The sequence below is a fragment of the Emys orbicularis genome, chromosome 5 (genome assembly GCF_028017835.1).
Source record: "Emys orbicularis isolate rEmyOrb1 chromosome 5, rEmyOrb1.hap1, whole genome shotgun sequence".
Taxonomy (NCBI): Eukaryota; Metazoa; Chordata; order Testudines; family Emydidae; genus Emys; species Emys orbicularis.
Window position 1 is genome coordinate 121,358,809 of NC_088687.1, and position 14,702 is coordinate 121,373,510.

Genomic DNA, 14,702 nt, shown 5'->3' on the forward strand with positions numbered 1-14,702 from the left:
TTTAGACTGAATCAAAATGGTAACTTCCTTTGTTAGGAGTCCACACTCCTTTTCAAATACCAACTTTGGTTAACTTCTGTCTCACAACTGACACAACGTTCTCTTTACTCATAGACTCATAGACTCATAGACTTTAAGGTCAGAAGGGACCAATATGGTCATCTAGTCTGACGTCCCGCATGATGCAGGCCACAAAAGCTGACTCACCCACAACAGAATCTTCCAGCCTGCGACCCCTGCCCTATGCTGCGGAGGAAGGCGAAAAACCTCCAGGGCCTCTGCCAATCTACCCTGGAGGAAAATTCCTTCCCGACCCCAAATATGGCGATCAGCAGAACCCCGAGCATACAGGCAAGATTCTACAGCCGGACCCTCATTTTACCCGCGATGGCCCGTTAATGCCTAATTGACTAAAATCACATTATCCCATCAAACCATTCCCTCCATAAACTTATCAAGCCTAATCTTGAAGCCAGAGAGGTCCTTCGCCCCCACCGTTTCCCTCGGAAGGCTGTTCCAAAATTTTACCCCTCTGACGGTTAGAAACCTTCGTCTAATTTCAAGCCTAAACTTCCCCACGGCCAGTTTATATCCATTCGTTCTCGTATCCACATTACTACTAAGCTGAAATAATTCCTCTCCCTCCTTGGTATTAATCCCTTTGATATATTTAAAGAGAGCAATCATATCCCCCCTCAGCCTTCTTTTGGTTAGGCTAAACAAACCGAGCTCCTCGAGTCTCCTTTCATAGGAAAGGTTTTCCATTCCTCGGATCATCCTAGTGGCCCTTCTCTGTACCCGTTCCAGTTTGAGTTCATCCTTTTTAAACATAGGAGACCAGAACTGCACACAGTACTCCAAATGAGGTCTCACCAGCGCCTTGTATAACGGAAGCAGCACCTCCCTGTCCCTACTAGAAATACCTCGCCTAACGCATCCCAAGATCGCATTAGCTTTTTTCACAGCCACGTCACATTGCCGACTCATAGTCATCCTGCGATCAACCAGGACTCCGAGGTCCTTCTCCTCCTCCGTCACTTCCAACCTATGCGTCCCTAACTTATAACTAAAATTCTTGTTAGTCATCCCTAAATGCATCACCTTACACTTCCCACTATTAAATCTCATCCTATTATTGTTACTCCAATTTACAAGGTCATCCAAGTCTCCCTGCAAAATATCCCGATCCTTCTCCGAATTGGCAATACCTCCCAACTTTGTGTCATCCGCAAACTTTATCAGCCCACTCCTACATTCGGTTCCGAGGTCAGTAACGAATAGATTAAATAAAATCGGACCCAAAACCGAACCTTGAGGAACCCCACTGGTGACCTCCCTCCAACCCGACAGTTCCCCTTTCAGTACTACCCGCTGCAGTCTCCCCTTTAACCAGTTCTTTATCCACCTCTGGATTTTCATATCGATCCCCATCTTTTCTAATTTAACCAGTAATTCCTCGTGCGGCACAGTATCAAACGCTTTACTAAAATCTAGGTAAATTAGATCCACCGCATTTCCTTTATCTAGAAGGTCTGTTACTTTCTCAAAAAAGGAGATCAAGTTGGTTTGGCACGATCTTCCTTTCGTAAACCCATGTTGTAATTTGTCCCAATTGCCATTCACCTCAAGGTCCTTAACTACTTTTTCCTTCAAAATTTTTTCCAAGACCTTGCATACTACTCTTTAAGAAATCCCTGCATTAATGTCCATCCTTAGTGATACCAAGCATGTATGAGACCTACCTATGTTAAAATGTTTATTGGGCAGTCTTTCCTGTCTGAGTTACCCAATCTATCAGTAAACAACAGTATGTAGGGGAAGGATGGAGAATAAGCACTAACAGCACAGTTGATTCAGATAGAAAATTATAGATAAGAGCTCAGACAGGCTCATAAGTTTAGTGCAGCCTATAAATCATACATCCAGAGTCAGTTAAGTGCCACAGCTTTCAAAAATGTGCATTTAATTTTAAAAAGTCTCTGTGAACAAGCTCTACTTTTACTTTTACTTTTCACCCTAAAAACAGATAAGGAAGCCTTTTTGATTATCCAAGAAAGAATGTCAAAGAGCTAGGCCCACAAAGTATTAAAATACAAAGAATCTACTCTTCAGAATGCTAATGATTGCAACAGAAGAATCATGTTAAGAACATTCTGGTAGAGCATACGTCAAAATGAAACAAATAACATTTTAAAATTCCACTACTTAAGAAAAACAGAACATTTTTGTTGGATTTTATTTTTATTTTCATATGAAAATGTTAATAAATACTGACTGGCTATTGGTATAGTATTCTAAAACCTGTGGCCAAATCGTCAGCTGGTATAAAGTGGCACCTAATTACTGAAGTCAATGGACACCAGCTGAGGCTCTAGCCCACACTCTTTAAAATTCTCTGGTGTTATAGCTGAGGAATAATCATATTTATGACTATTCAGGGAATGGTTGGTTTGATGCTGCAGGCTACTAGTACTCAGGGATGGTTAATTGTATTCATGAACTATTTGTAATACAGCAAGCTGCCAAAACCTGAGACACTTCAGACATGGTAAAATTGAAATACTGTAGTAAAAAGAAAAAAAACCAGATGTCATAAATGAATTTCATCTAGTTTAAAATTTAGAATATAATTAATTTAATTACTTAACAATAGCTGATGTAGCAACACATGTAATACTATTAAATTAGTACCTCATTATGACATCAAACCCTTCTACACACCATTTTCAATTAAAATTGTCAGATTACTTAGAGAGAAGTATGTTTTACTGTGACTAACTATCCTTAAAATTCAATCACAAGCTGTACTTGTTTTGTATTCTATCACTTGTGGGAATTGTGTTTTGATTTTTTTTAACCTTAGGATTTCTATATTCCTTTCATATTGCATTACTACTGAAAAGATGTTTCTTGGTGTGTTGTGCCAACATTTATATCCTCCTAGTTTTGAGCACTTTTAATTTCATTATGTTCTATGAAGTTTTCATTTTCCTGGTGGTTTGTGCCTCTTGAATGGTTATCCAAAGTATTGTGAATAATTGTCTCACTTCTTCCACAGCTGTTTGTGTGTTCCTTATGGGCAGATTTTTGGTGTTTTATTTTATACGGACTTTATGCCAAATCTTTTGTCAGACTTTTGTTGCAGGGTCCTTTGCATGCACTTTAAACTTTGGAATAGAGGCTTCCCAAATATAAAATGCAGAGGCTAAAGAAGGAGAGGTAGAGAGTGTGTTTAAGCAGTTCAATCTTTTTGAGTTTTATGAGAGTCCTAGGGAGAGAGAAGCCCAAGACACCTGTTTCTTGTTGCAAGGCAGCAGTGCTTGAGCTGAGGTTTCTGCAAAAGGGGGGTTCCCTATGTGAAGTTTATCACTTTCTCTGCTGAAGGAAAGAAGACTTATGTACATCTTGTAAATAAACAAATGGCGCTATGAAAATATTCTGACTCCGCATCACCAATTTCTCAGATGATTGTAGAGTATTTATTATGCACTGTCATGATGTCTGCCTATTTTATGAGGTATATAAATCTGCCATAGTAAAACTTGAAAGAATAAAGCTCCAATTGGCATCCGAGTCACAATCTATTAAAGTCAATATAACTCTTTGCATGGGCTTCGATGGATCAGGTCCTTGATGAAGATTATACAGTGCTGTGGATACTGCTTGCTTTCCTCTTGTGTAGTAATATTGTAAAGAAAGAGGAGAGGGATGAATGATATGGAGTAAAAAACTTGATCTGGTACAAAAGAAATGGATGAGTGATAGCCTTTTTGAATGCATCTGAAATGTATTGTGTTCTATGCCTGGTCTAAACTTAAAAATTAGATTGCCCTAGCTATCTCACTCAGGGCTCTGAAAAATTTCACGCCCTGAGTGCTGTAGTTAGCTCAGCCTAACCCCTGATGTAGATATGGCTAGGTCGACAGAGGAATTTTTCCATCGACCTAGCTACTGCCTCTTGTAGAGATGGATTAACTACATTAATGGAAAAACCCCTTCTCTGTTGATATAGGAAAGGTCTACACCAGGGGTCGGCAACCTTTCAGAAGTGGTGTGCCGAGTCTTCATTTATTCACTCTAATATAAGGTTTCGCGTGCCAGTAATACATTTTAACGTTTTTAGAAGGTCTCTTTCTATGTCTATAATATATAACTAAACGATTGTTGTATATAAAGTAAACAAAGTTTTAAAAATGTTTAAGAAGCTTCATTTAAAATTAAATTAAAATGCAGAGCCACCTGGACCGGTGGCCAGGACCCAGGCAGTGTGAGTGCCATTGAAAATCAGCTTGCGTACCACCTTTGGCACACGTGCCATAGGTTGCCTACCCGTGGTCTATGCTACAGAGCTAGGGTTGCCAACTTTTTAATCATACAAAACCAAACACCCCTTCCCTGCCCCGCCCCTTCTCTGAGGCCCCGCCCCTACTCGCTCCACCCCCCCTCACTTTCACCAGGCTGGGGCAGGGGGTTGGGGCAGGGGGTTGGGGCTCCGGCTGGGGGTGTGGGCTCTGGATTGGGGCTGGGGATGAGGGGTTTGGGGTGCAGGAGGAGGCTCCAGGCTGGGGCCAAGGGGTTCATAGTGTGGGAGAGGATGAGGCTCCAGCTGGGGGTGTGCTCTGGGGTAGGGCCAGGGCTGAGGCATTTGGGGAGCACGAGGGGGCTCAGGACTGAGGCGGGGTGTTGGGGAGGTGTGGGGTGTGGGCTCCGAGAGGGAGTTTGGGTGCATCAGGGGGCTTGGGGCTCAGGGCTGGGGCAGAGGGTTGGGGCGCTGGAGGGGTTTGGGGGTGTGAGGTCCCGGTGGCAGCGGTGCTTACCATGGCCCCCGGAAGCGGCCGCTAGGTCCCTGCAGCCCCTAGGTGCATGGGCAGCCAAGGTGGCTCTGCACGCTGCCCTTGCGCCCACAGGCGCTGCCCCCATATTGGTTCCCGGCCAATGGGAGCTGCGGAGCCAGCACTTGGGGCAGAGGCAGCATGCAGACCCTCCCTGGCCACCCATGCGCCTAGGGGCCACAGGGATTTGGCAACGGCTTCCGGGAGCCACGCGGAGCCAGGGCAGGCAGGAAACCTGCCTTAGCCCTGGGCCCCTACTGCACTGCCATCCGGACTTTTAACAGCCCGGTTGTCAGTGCCAACTGGAGCCGCCAGGGTCCCTTTTCAACCAGGCGTTCCAGCTGAAAACTGGACACCTGGCAACCCTATACATAGCTCCAGTGGCACAGTTGTAGCACCACAGCTGTGCTGCTATATTGGGGACAAGCCCTTGGTCATAACTTCTAGGAGGTGTAAACCTTTTGCATGAGTCCTTGGAGCAAGAGGGAGACTTTGCTCAAAGCTTATAGTGCCTCTGCTGTAAAGATAGTAAAACAGGTTGTGCAAACCATTATACAATTAAGCAAAATAGTTTCAAAAGGAAGATAATTACATCCTTGCAAAGCTATAAGTCATGATGTCCAATAAAATGCATCATGCACAAAGGGTGTGATAATTTGACAACTACTCTCCTCTGGAGTTGCTTCATTACTTCCGACATTTTATTTAGACTTTTTTAAAATTCCCTAATTTGCTTTATAGACTTGGATATAGATTCTGTACAATTAGAAGAGGGAAGGGTGGTTTTGATTTCTCTGAAATTAGATTTATTCTCCCCGAAAGTTGTTTATCTACAACTTTAAAATGCCAAACAGGCAGACTGCTTCTTTCAAGCATTTTATGTGGAAGATTTATGAGGGATGAATAATTGTGAACATTTTAGAGTATGGTTATCATGATTTTCAGAAGTTTAGACTGAAGTAAAAATCCTTACTTGGGGGAAAATAAAGCTTTCATATCCCCACCCTTCCATCCCTAGGGATTTTAAAGGCATTTTTGTAAACTAGGCAATTTTGGGGAAGTAACTGGAGAAGCTGATAGTTAAAATTAAATATTCATAAGCATAGAAAGCAGTACTTCCTTTCACATTGATCTCCCTCACATCAGTCCACCCCAGAATAGGCATCAACATTGTACAGAAGAAATATGGGGGAGGGTTTGTTTTTGAAATGAATATACCGTACCTTTTATTTAAGGCCCTCTCCACAAGGGGTCACAATAGAAAAAAAAGTGGTGGTACTATCTCTGAAGCTCTGCCCACTGGGGAAAAAAGACTAATTTTGTCACCCAATACTAATCCATTCTGACACGTCCCACAGCACAGAACACTTAATTTTGCTCCCCAAAACTAATTCTACCCCTACAAAGCATAGGCTGGTAGCTGGATGCCAGAGACCCCACCCCCTGTCTGCTTCTTCCCCGAGGCCATGCTCCTACGCTGCCTCTTTCCCCCTGGCCCGGCCCCAGCCTGCTCCACTATAGATATACACAAAGAGAGAGAGACACACACACACAATTAATGCAAATTCCTCCCTATATATAATAGACTCCATGTACCTCCATGTATATTACAAGACCCTTCCGAAACTGAAAGACCACCTGACAGAGCCCTTCATAATTGATTCAAAACCCACACACAGACCTTTTCTACAATTGATATGTACCCCTTCCCAGGCCTGTGGGTAGGCATACCAACATTAGGGAATCTTCACCTCCCTCCCCGGCCTGAGGGGGACAACCACATTGGGGGAGTGAGTGGAGAGTGGAGGGAGTTAGAGCCCCTGGTCCCAACCTTGGGTGTTTCAGCCCTGTGTTTCCAGAAGGGAGGAGGCACTAGCTGCTCAGTTCACATGCTGAGACATGCTGTCTTTCAGCAAGCACATGGAGAAGCTCTGACTGGCCAATGGAATTGACAGGGGTGGGACATAGGGTTGCCAACTGTTTAATTGCACAAACCCAAACACCACTGGCCCACCCCTGCCCCGTCCCTTCTCTGAGACCCTGCCCCCGCTCACTCCAGTCCCCCTCCCTCCGTCGCTCGCACTCCCCTACCATCACTCACTTTCACTGGGCTGGGGCAGGGGATTAGGGTGCGGGAGGGGGTGCAGGTTCTGGGAGGGAGTTTGGGTATGGGAGGGGATGTGGTCTCTGGGAGGGAGTTTGAATGCAGGAGGGGTTGAGAGGTCAGGCTCTGGGAGGGAGTTTGGGTGCAGGGGGGGATGAGGGGTGTGGGTTCTGGGAGGGAGTTTGGATGCGGGGGAGGTGCAGGGAATTGGGATGTGGGAGGGGGTGAGGAGGGTGGCGCTTACATCGGGTGGTTCACGAAAGTGACTGGCACATCCCTTTGGCAGCCGCTCCTAGGCAGGGGACCAGAGGGTCTCCAAGCACTGCCCCTGTCCGCAGGCAGTATCCTGCAGCTCCCATTGGCTGCAGTTCCCGGCCAATGGGAGCTGCGGAGTCGGTGCTTGGGACGGGGGCAGCGCGTGGAGACCCCCGCCCCCTCCAGGGGCCACAACGACATGCTTGCCACTTCCGGGAGTGGCGCAGAGCTAGGGCAGGCAGGGAGCCTGCCTTAGCCCTACTGCGCCGCCCGACTTTTAGTGCCTAAAATCTCCCGGTTTGGCTTCAGTAGCCTCCAGGAGATAGAGCCTGATTCTGGGAGACTCCTGGCGAAACCGGGAGGATTGGCAACCCTGGAACAAAATAGCTGTGGGCTCGCAGCAGTGCCAGTCTGGTATATGGACATGTACTAGCTGTTGCTGAAATCCTCTTCAAAGTGAGGCCAGGATCAGGTTAGCAATAATTTGTTGGTTGTAGCCAGGAATTGAACTAGGAAAACAAAAACAAAAACAAAAAAAACCCCAGACAGCAGTACTTTTCCAAGCTCTGATCACAAAACGAGCTCCATTCACTGGAGATGCCTCTTGCAGCAAGTTGTGCATACATTCAAAATACAAACATCTGATTTGCTGGACTCCTCTGACTGGGCTCCCACTCCATAGAGTTGGGATGCTCCCCTGCATCCTATGGATTTTTGGAATCGGTAAATTACTGAATTAAACAAGGGTTAAACCAGTTTAAGTGCATCTGTATTAGTGCTATGCATCACTTTAATTAGACTGATTTTATGTAAAACTGGTGCAACTTTTTTATAGACAAATCCTTATTAGTTTTTAGGGAGAGAAGTAGAGATGAGTTTAGACACTTTCTGAGGACAGAAGCAATGGGAGAGTTGATTTTGATTATTGCTTGTTTTTTATAGAGATGCCAATTGGTGGAATGACTCAATAGAAAATAGTCACCATTGTTTTTGCTCCATGTGTTATGGTTCATAATAAGAAGTAAAAAAAATATTCAGTAAGTAAACAGGCAAAACTACTCAGCTTTGTGTTCAACAGTCCTATGACCACTGGTTTTGAAACCCTACCTTCTTAATAGACCTTCTCCTGAACATCTGTGCAAAGGTTTGGGAGGAGGCTAAGCTAGAGTTCATTCTTTGTTCATCTGGTATGAGGTATTGCCCCAGGCAGCCTGTCATAGAAAATGTCAGGCCAATATTTTATAAAAATTGCTACAGATTTTTCGATATCTAACTTTAAAAACTTAGGTTTAATTTTTCCAGTTTAAGTCAACAGGTTTTGGACCTGCTCAGCACTTCAGAAAATCAGCCCTAAGGTAGGCACCCAAAATAAGTAGCATATTTGAAAAATTTGAGTCTAAACTGAAACAATCCATTCTTATACCAGAATAAGAATATCCAGGCAAGGGGTTATACTGGAATAACTATACCACTTTAAATTTGTACTTTTGTTTATACGGCATAACTTTCCCATGTCAACAAGGCCTAAAAAGACTACAGCACTAAAGAGAATCACCATTTCAGGATGAGTACAGTTCCCCCAAGGTGGTGTCTGATGCATGATTTTTTTGTATAAAGGAAACACCATTGATCAATTTAGATGACAAACTACATTGTAAGAACAGAACAGAACAGATCTGTAAGAACAGAACATTTGAGACTTGATAAGTGCAAGAGAAAATACACCTCTACCCCAATATAACGCGACCGATATAACACTCATTCGGATATAACGCGGTAAAGCAGTGCTCCGGGGGGGCGGGGCTGCGCACTCCGGCGGATCAAAGCAAGTTCGATATAACGTGGTTTCACCTATAATGCGGTAAGATTTTTTGGTTCCCGAGGACAGCGTTATATTGGGGTAGAGGTGTAATTTGTATTGTCGGAATAAAGAGAACTCTAATTTCAGCATCCTACATATTTACTGTCCTTTTACCTGTATGCATTCCTATTTGTGAAAAACAATTGAGTTTCTAATTCTGGAGGGCTTTTTAATTAAAATTTCATATTTAAATAAATGGCTTCATTAGTGTTTTGGTGTCTTCTGTTTCTTTGGAACACAGTAATAGCGTAGCATTGTTTTTCTTTTATATTTAACACCGACAGATGAAATGTAGTTCTGTCTTTTATTAATTCTGTTGTGTAGAAGTTTTTGATTAAGTTGGCATTAGTCAATTGAAATATAGTTTTACAGGTTCTGAATAACTGGTCAACTGAAATAGGAAAAATGTTCTTTTTAGTCAAAGGATTCTTTTGAAGGGGATTTTCTTTCCAGACAGGGGTTTCTGGAACAGCAAAATAAACTTTATTTAGCTGCATGTACTCTAACTTTCTTTAACATACTTTGTGTACTTATATAATACTCTTGCCTAAGAATCTCAAAGGCCTTTCAAAATATTTATTTATTCTTACACTAGATAATTATCCCCATTATACACATTGGTAAACTAAGTTAAATACAAATTCTGACAGAACCATGGACAGAATATATCAGGACTCGTAGGCCTGGTCTATACTGCAAAGTTATATTGTTATAGCTATATCAGTCAAAGTGAAAAAACCACACCCCTGACCGACATAGCTCTGCCAACATAACCCTAGTGTAGATGCAGCTATGTTGATAGACGAGGGCATCTGCTGACATAGCTAACTTCATTCAGGGAGGTTGGTCCTACACCAATAGAAAAACCCCTTCTGTCGGGGTAAGCTGTATCTACACTACAGAGCTATGCTGGTATAGTCTCTGTAGTGTAGAGATACCCCATGTCTTCTGTTTAGCTGTTAGACAAAAATTCCAGGCTCTCCATAGTGCCTTGTAAGGACACCATTCTTGAGTTTTACTTATTTGGAAAATGGACATACTGGGAGAATCAGGCATGTTTCCTAATTCATGACACGACCCAATTTCCTAATCTGCATTCCTGTACCTGTTCTGCATATTTTCCCTATGTACAAACCAGTATGATCATTAGTAACCAAGTGCCATGCCTTAGCAACCATTGCTTTCATAAATTAAATTAGGGTGGTTCCTAACGTAACCTGCTGTAAGAGACAATGAACACATAGTATTCCTAAACTAATTAGATCATACCTTGAGATGGTGACTTATCTGCATAAGTTTCAGAGTAGCAGCCATGTTAGTCTGTATCCGCAAAAAGAACAGGAGTACTTGTGGCACCTTAGAGACTAACAAATTTATTTGAGCATAAGCTTTCGTGGGCTACAGCCCACTTCATCGGATGCATAGAATGGAACATATATTGAGGAGATATATATACACACATACAGAGAGCATGAAAAGGTGGGAGTTGTCTTACCAACTCTGAGAGGCCAATTAAGTAAGAGAAAAAACTTTTGAAGTGATAATCAAGATAGCCCAGTACAGACAGTTTGATAAGAAGTGTGAGAATACTATCTGCATAAGGTATTTAAACAGAAGTTGCCATAGCTAAACTGCCCATATAGGGCCATGTCTACAATACAAACTTAACATCAACTCAAGTTATATCAGCATGCAGCCACCACAGTTAGTACATTGCTTGTGAGTATGCACAGTTTGCTCCTTATGTCAGTGGTGCACATACTCACTAGGAGTGTTTATATCGAGGCAGAGTGCAGTGCACCATGGGCAGGCATCCCACTGTGCAACTCGCCACTGTTCAGTGAACTGACTTTTTGGGAAGTTTTGGCAATGCATGATGGGTCCAATCCAAGTCAAACATGGGTGACTGGGAGCATGGGGTCAATTTCCCAGTTTGCAACTGTCTCTATTCCATAATGGTATCTGTATCCCATAATTTTCATGCCTTTTTTCAAAATTCCACAAACTTGTGCTGCCTTCCTCGCTGTCCATCTTCTCTGACAAAAGCATGGCGTCTCTACAGCTCTACACTATTGTCATCATGAGCATTGCAAGCACAGGGCACATGATCCTGGAGTATTTACAGAGCGGCAAGAAAAAACGAATGAGTGGGGAACGTGACAATTCCTTGGAGGACAGATTGCTGTGGGACACAGCGAGAACCAATTCAGGGTTGTGGAAGGCATTCACAGAGCAGCTGCAGACAGTGGAGTGCTTCTTTTGGGCCTGAGAAACAGTCACTGACTAGTGGGGTCTCATCGTAATGCAGATTTGGGTTGACAAGAAGTGCCTGCAGAACTTTTGGATGTGCAAGGCCACATTCCTGGATCTATGTGCTAAGCTCACCCCAGCCCTCCAGCCAGGGACACCAAAATGAGAGCCGCACTCACAATGGAAAAGCGAGTAGCAATCACACTGTGGAAACTACCAATGCCAACCCACCAACACCTGAGGAGGTCTGCAAAGCAATTAAACAAATGAAGAAAAATAAAGCACCAGGTCTTGATGAAATATCAGCTGAAGTACTGAAAGTGGGGAGGGGAAACACTGACTAACAAGCTTCATTTGCTGCTCCTCAAAATCTGGCACACCGAAGAAATCCCTGAAAGTGGGGGGAGGGATAGCTCAGTGGCTTGAGCATTGGCCTACTAAACCCAGGGTTGTGAGTTCAATCCCTGAAGGGGCCATTTAGGGATCTGGGGCAAAAATCTGTCTGGGGATTGGTCCTGCTTTGAGCAGGGGGTTGGACTAGATGACCTCCTGAGATCCCTTCCAACCCTGATATTCTATGATTCCCCTGCAAAAAAAAAAAAAATGCCAAGACTTATGTAATGCTACCATTGTCACCATTTTCAAAAAGGGAAACAGGGCCGACTGTAGCAACTATAGAGACATTGCCCTCCTCTCCATTGCTGGAAAGATTCTTGCTAGAATCTTACTGAATCGCCTGCTTCCTCTTGCAGAGGAAGTACTTCCAGAGTCCAAGTGTGGCTTCAGACCATTATGAGGCACAACCAACATGATTTTTGCAGCCAGGCAGATCCAGGAAAAATGTCAAGAACAACACCAGGAGCTGTATATGGCCTTTATTGATCTGACCAAAGCCTTCGACTCTGTCAACCGTGAGGCTCTGTGGAAAATCATGTCAAAGTTTGGCTGCCCAAGCAAATTTAACCCAAGACTGTCTACCACAGGGCATTGGCATCCAATATCAGATTGACGACAACCTCTTCAACCTTTCTCATCTCCGTGCCAGAACTAAAGTAATATTGGCAACAATAACCGAACTCCAGTAGACAGATGATTGTGCTGCAGTTGCACACTCAAAGGAGGATCTTCAAACAACTCTTAATTGCTTCTCTGAAGCTTACAAAAGCCATGGACTAACTCTGAACATCAGCAAAACAAAAGTTCTCCACCAGCCAGTCCCTGGTCAATCATCAGACCCAGCAAGGAAGTTCTATATCGACAAAGAAGAACTGGAAAATGTAGAATACTTTGCCTATCTTGGCAGCCATCTCTTACAGAGGGCAGACATAGACATTGAGATTCAGCACAGAATTCGCTGTGCCAGCCTTGCCTTTGGCAGATTGTCTCGACGCGTGTTCAACAATTACAACATAAAAACACACACTAGACTTCTAGTTTATAAAGGAGTGGTAATCCCAACTCTATGGCTGTGAGACTTGGGTGACCTACAGAAAACACCTGAAAAATCTAAAATGCCAGCACCAGCACTTTCTTCGGAAGATCCTCAACATAAAGTGGGAGGATCATCGCACTAATGTCAGTGTCCTCACAGAGACCAATATCTTCAGAGTTGAGGCCCTGATTATCAAGCACCAGCTGAAGTGGAACGGGCACTGCATGCGCATGCCTGATTACGCTTACCAAAACAACTGCTGTATGCCCACTTCACCAAAGGAGAAAAGAAACAGGGAGGCCAAGAAATGCTTTAAAGACACCGGCAAGATAAACATCAAGAGATGTGGCATCGACACCACACACTGGGAGACAGCAGCCCAGGACAGGGATAACCAGCGAAAACTTGTCAGAGAGGGAACGTCCACTTTTGAGGAAAATTGCCTTGCCCTGGTCACAGAAAAACGCCAGAAAAGAAAGGAAAGACAACTGTCACGCAGCAATCACGGCCCAATCCTATCTTCCAACACCACCTGCAATGTCTGCCAACGAGCCTGTGGATCAAGGATCGGACTCCTCAGTCACCAAAGGACCCATGAAAAATAAAACCTATGAAAGAGATCATCCTCGACCTCAAGCGATCGCTGACGACAACATGTAGGAATACAACATTGTCAATGCACCTATTAATTTTGTTTGTGACTGATCCTGTGAGTTGTGTGACACTGTGTAGTAACAGATAATTTGTTGCTTTCAGAACTGCTGAGCATTTGACAGCATATGTTGTGCACAAATAAAGATGAATTAAGTTCCAAATAAGAGAATTTTATTCTGTAACAAAATCAGTGCAAAAAAAAATGCAATTTTAAAACAAATACATTTAAAACTTAATAAATGTATAGAACAGAACTTAGGAAGGGGAAAGAACATTCCTGTCCATTTTAGCTACACAGACACCAACCGTGGCTTTCATAGGTATGTAAAGCTGTGATTGTCTTTAATGTCCCTGGGGCTCGAGTGGTAGGATAGTGCAATGATCCCTGATGCCACGTGGAATTTTAAGGGGGAATATAGCAAGGTCCTGATATTGAGTTCTCAGAGGGCTGCAGAGCGCGGCAAGCCCAAGATGGTTGAAACTGCAGGTCTACCAGAGTCTGCAGCATCTGTATTTGCTGCTGGAGACGCCCCATTATGTCCTGGGGCATCTCCATCTCCTTTTCCTGCTGGGACTCCTGGACCGTTCTTCCCTCCCCTTTCCTTCTCAGGGCTCTCCACAATGTTCATTCTGCAGGCCCTGTGCTCACAGTCCGATGGAGCATTGGCTTGCAGGATCTCATTGAACGTGTCATCCCAAGTCTTCTTCCTTCTCCTCATCTGGCTCAGAAATTCCGTAGATGTGAAGGCAAAGACTTTGACGGCCACATGGCGTCCACTTACACAGTTTGGATGTTTGGATGTAGGTGGTTATTATTTTTGCAGCCATAAGGGCGAAAAACGTAGTTTTATTTTAATGAAAACCTAAATTCTTAAGAAGCTGATGGGACACTTTTTTTTAATCAGGCCAAGATTTCAACTCATTCTTTGGCAGGCAGACATTCAGCTGGATAGATAGCAGGCAGCACTATTAAGAGGGTGGAGTAGTAAAACTAACTTGTGGCTATACTCAGCATGTGAAAGAGGGATTTGTGCCCAGGTGTCTCTGACAATCCAATCTTCTCAGGTATTTAAAAATCCTATGGTGCAAAGTAAAATATTGTACACACTGAAGGGGACTCATTGGTCTGCACATCATACATGCTTACAGAGTTGTATTAACAATAACGCAGATAGAAGGGGAAACGTTGTTACATAGACATCACCCCTTCCTCTTTACTAATTATTTAACTGGGGACTAGAAAAGTGGTACTCTCCCAATCCCAGAGGCTTAAAGCCAGAAATCAGTCAGTGTGGCTGTGTATAACTTCACAGA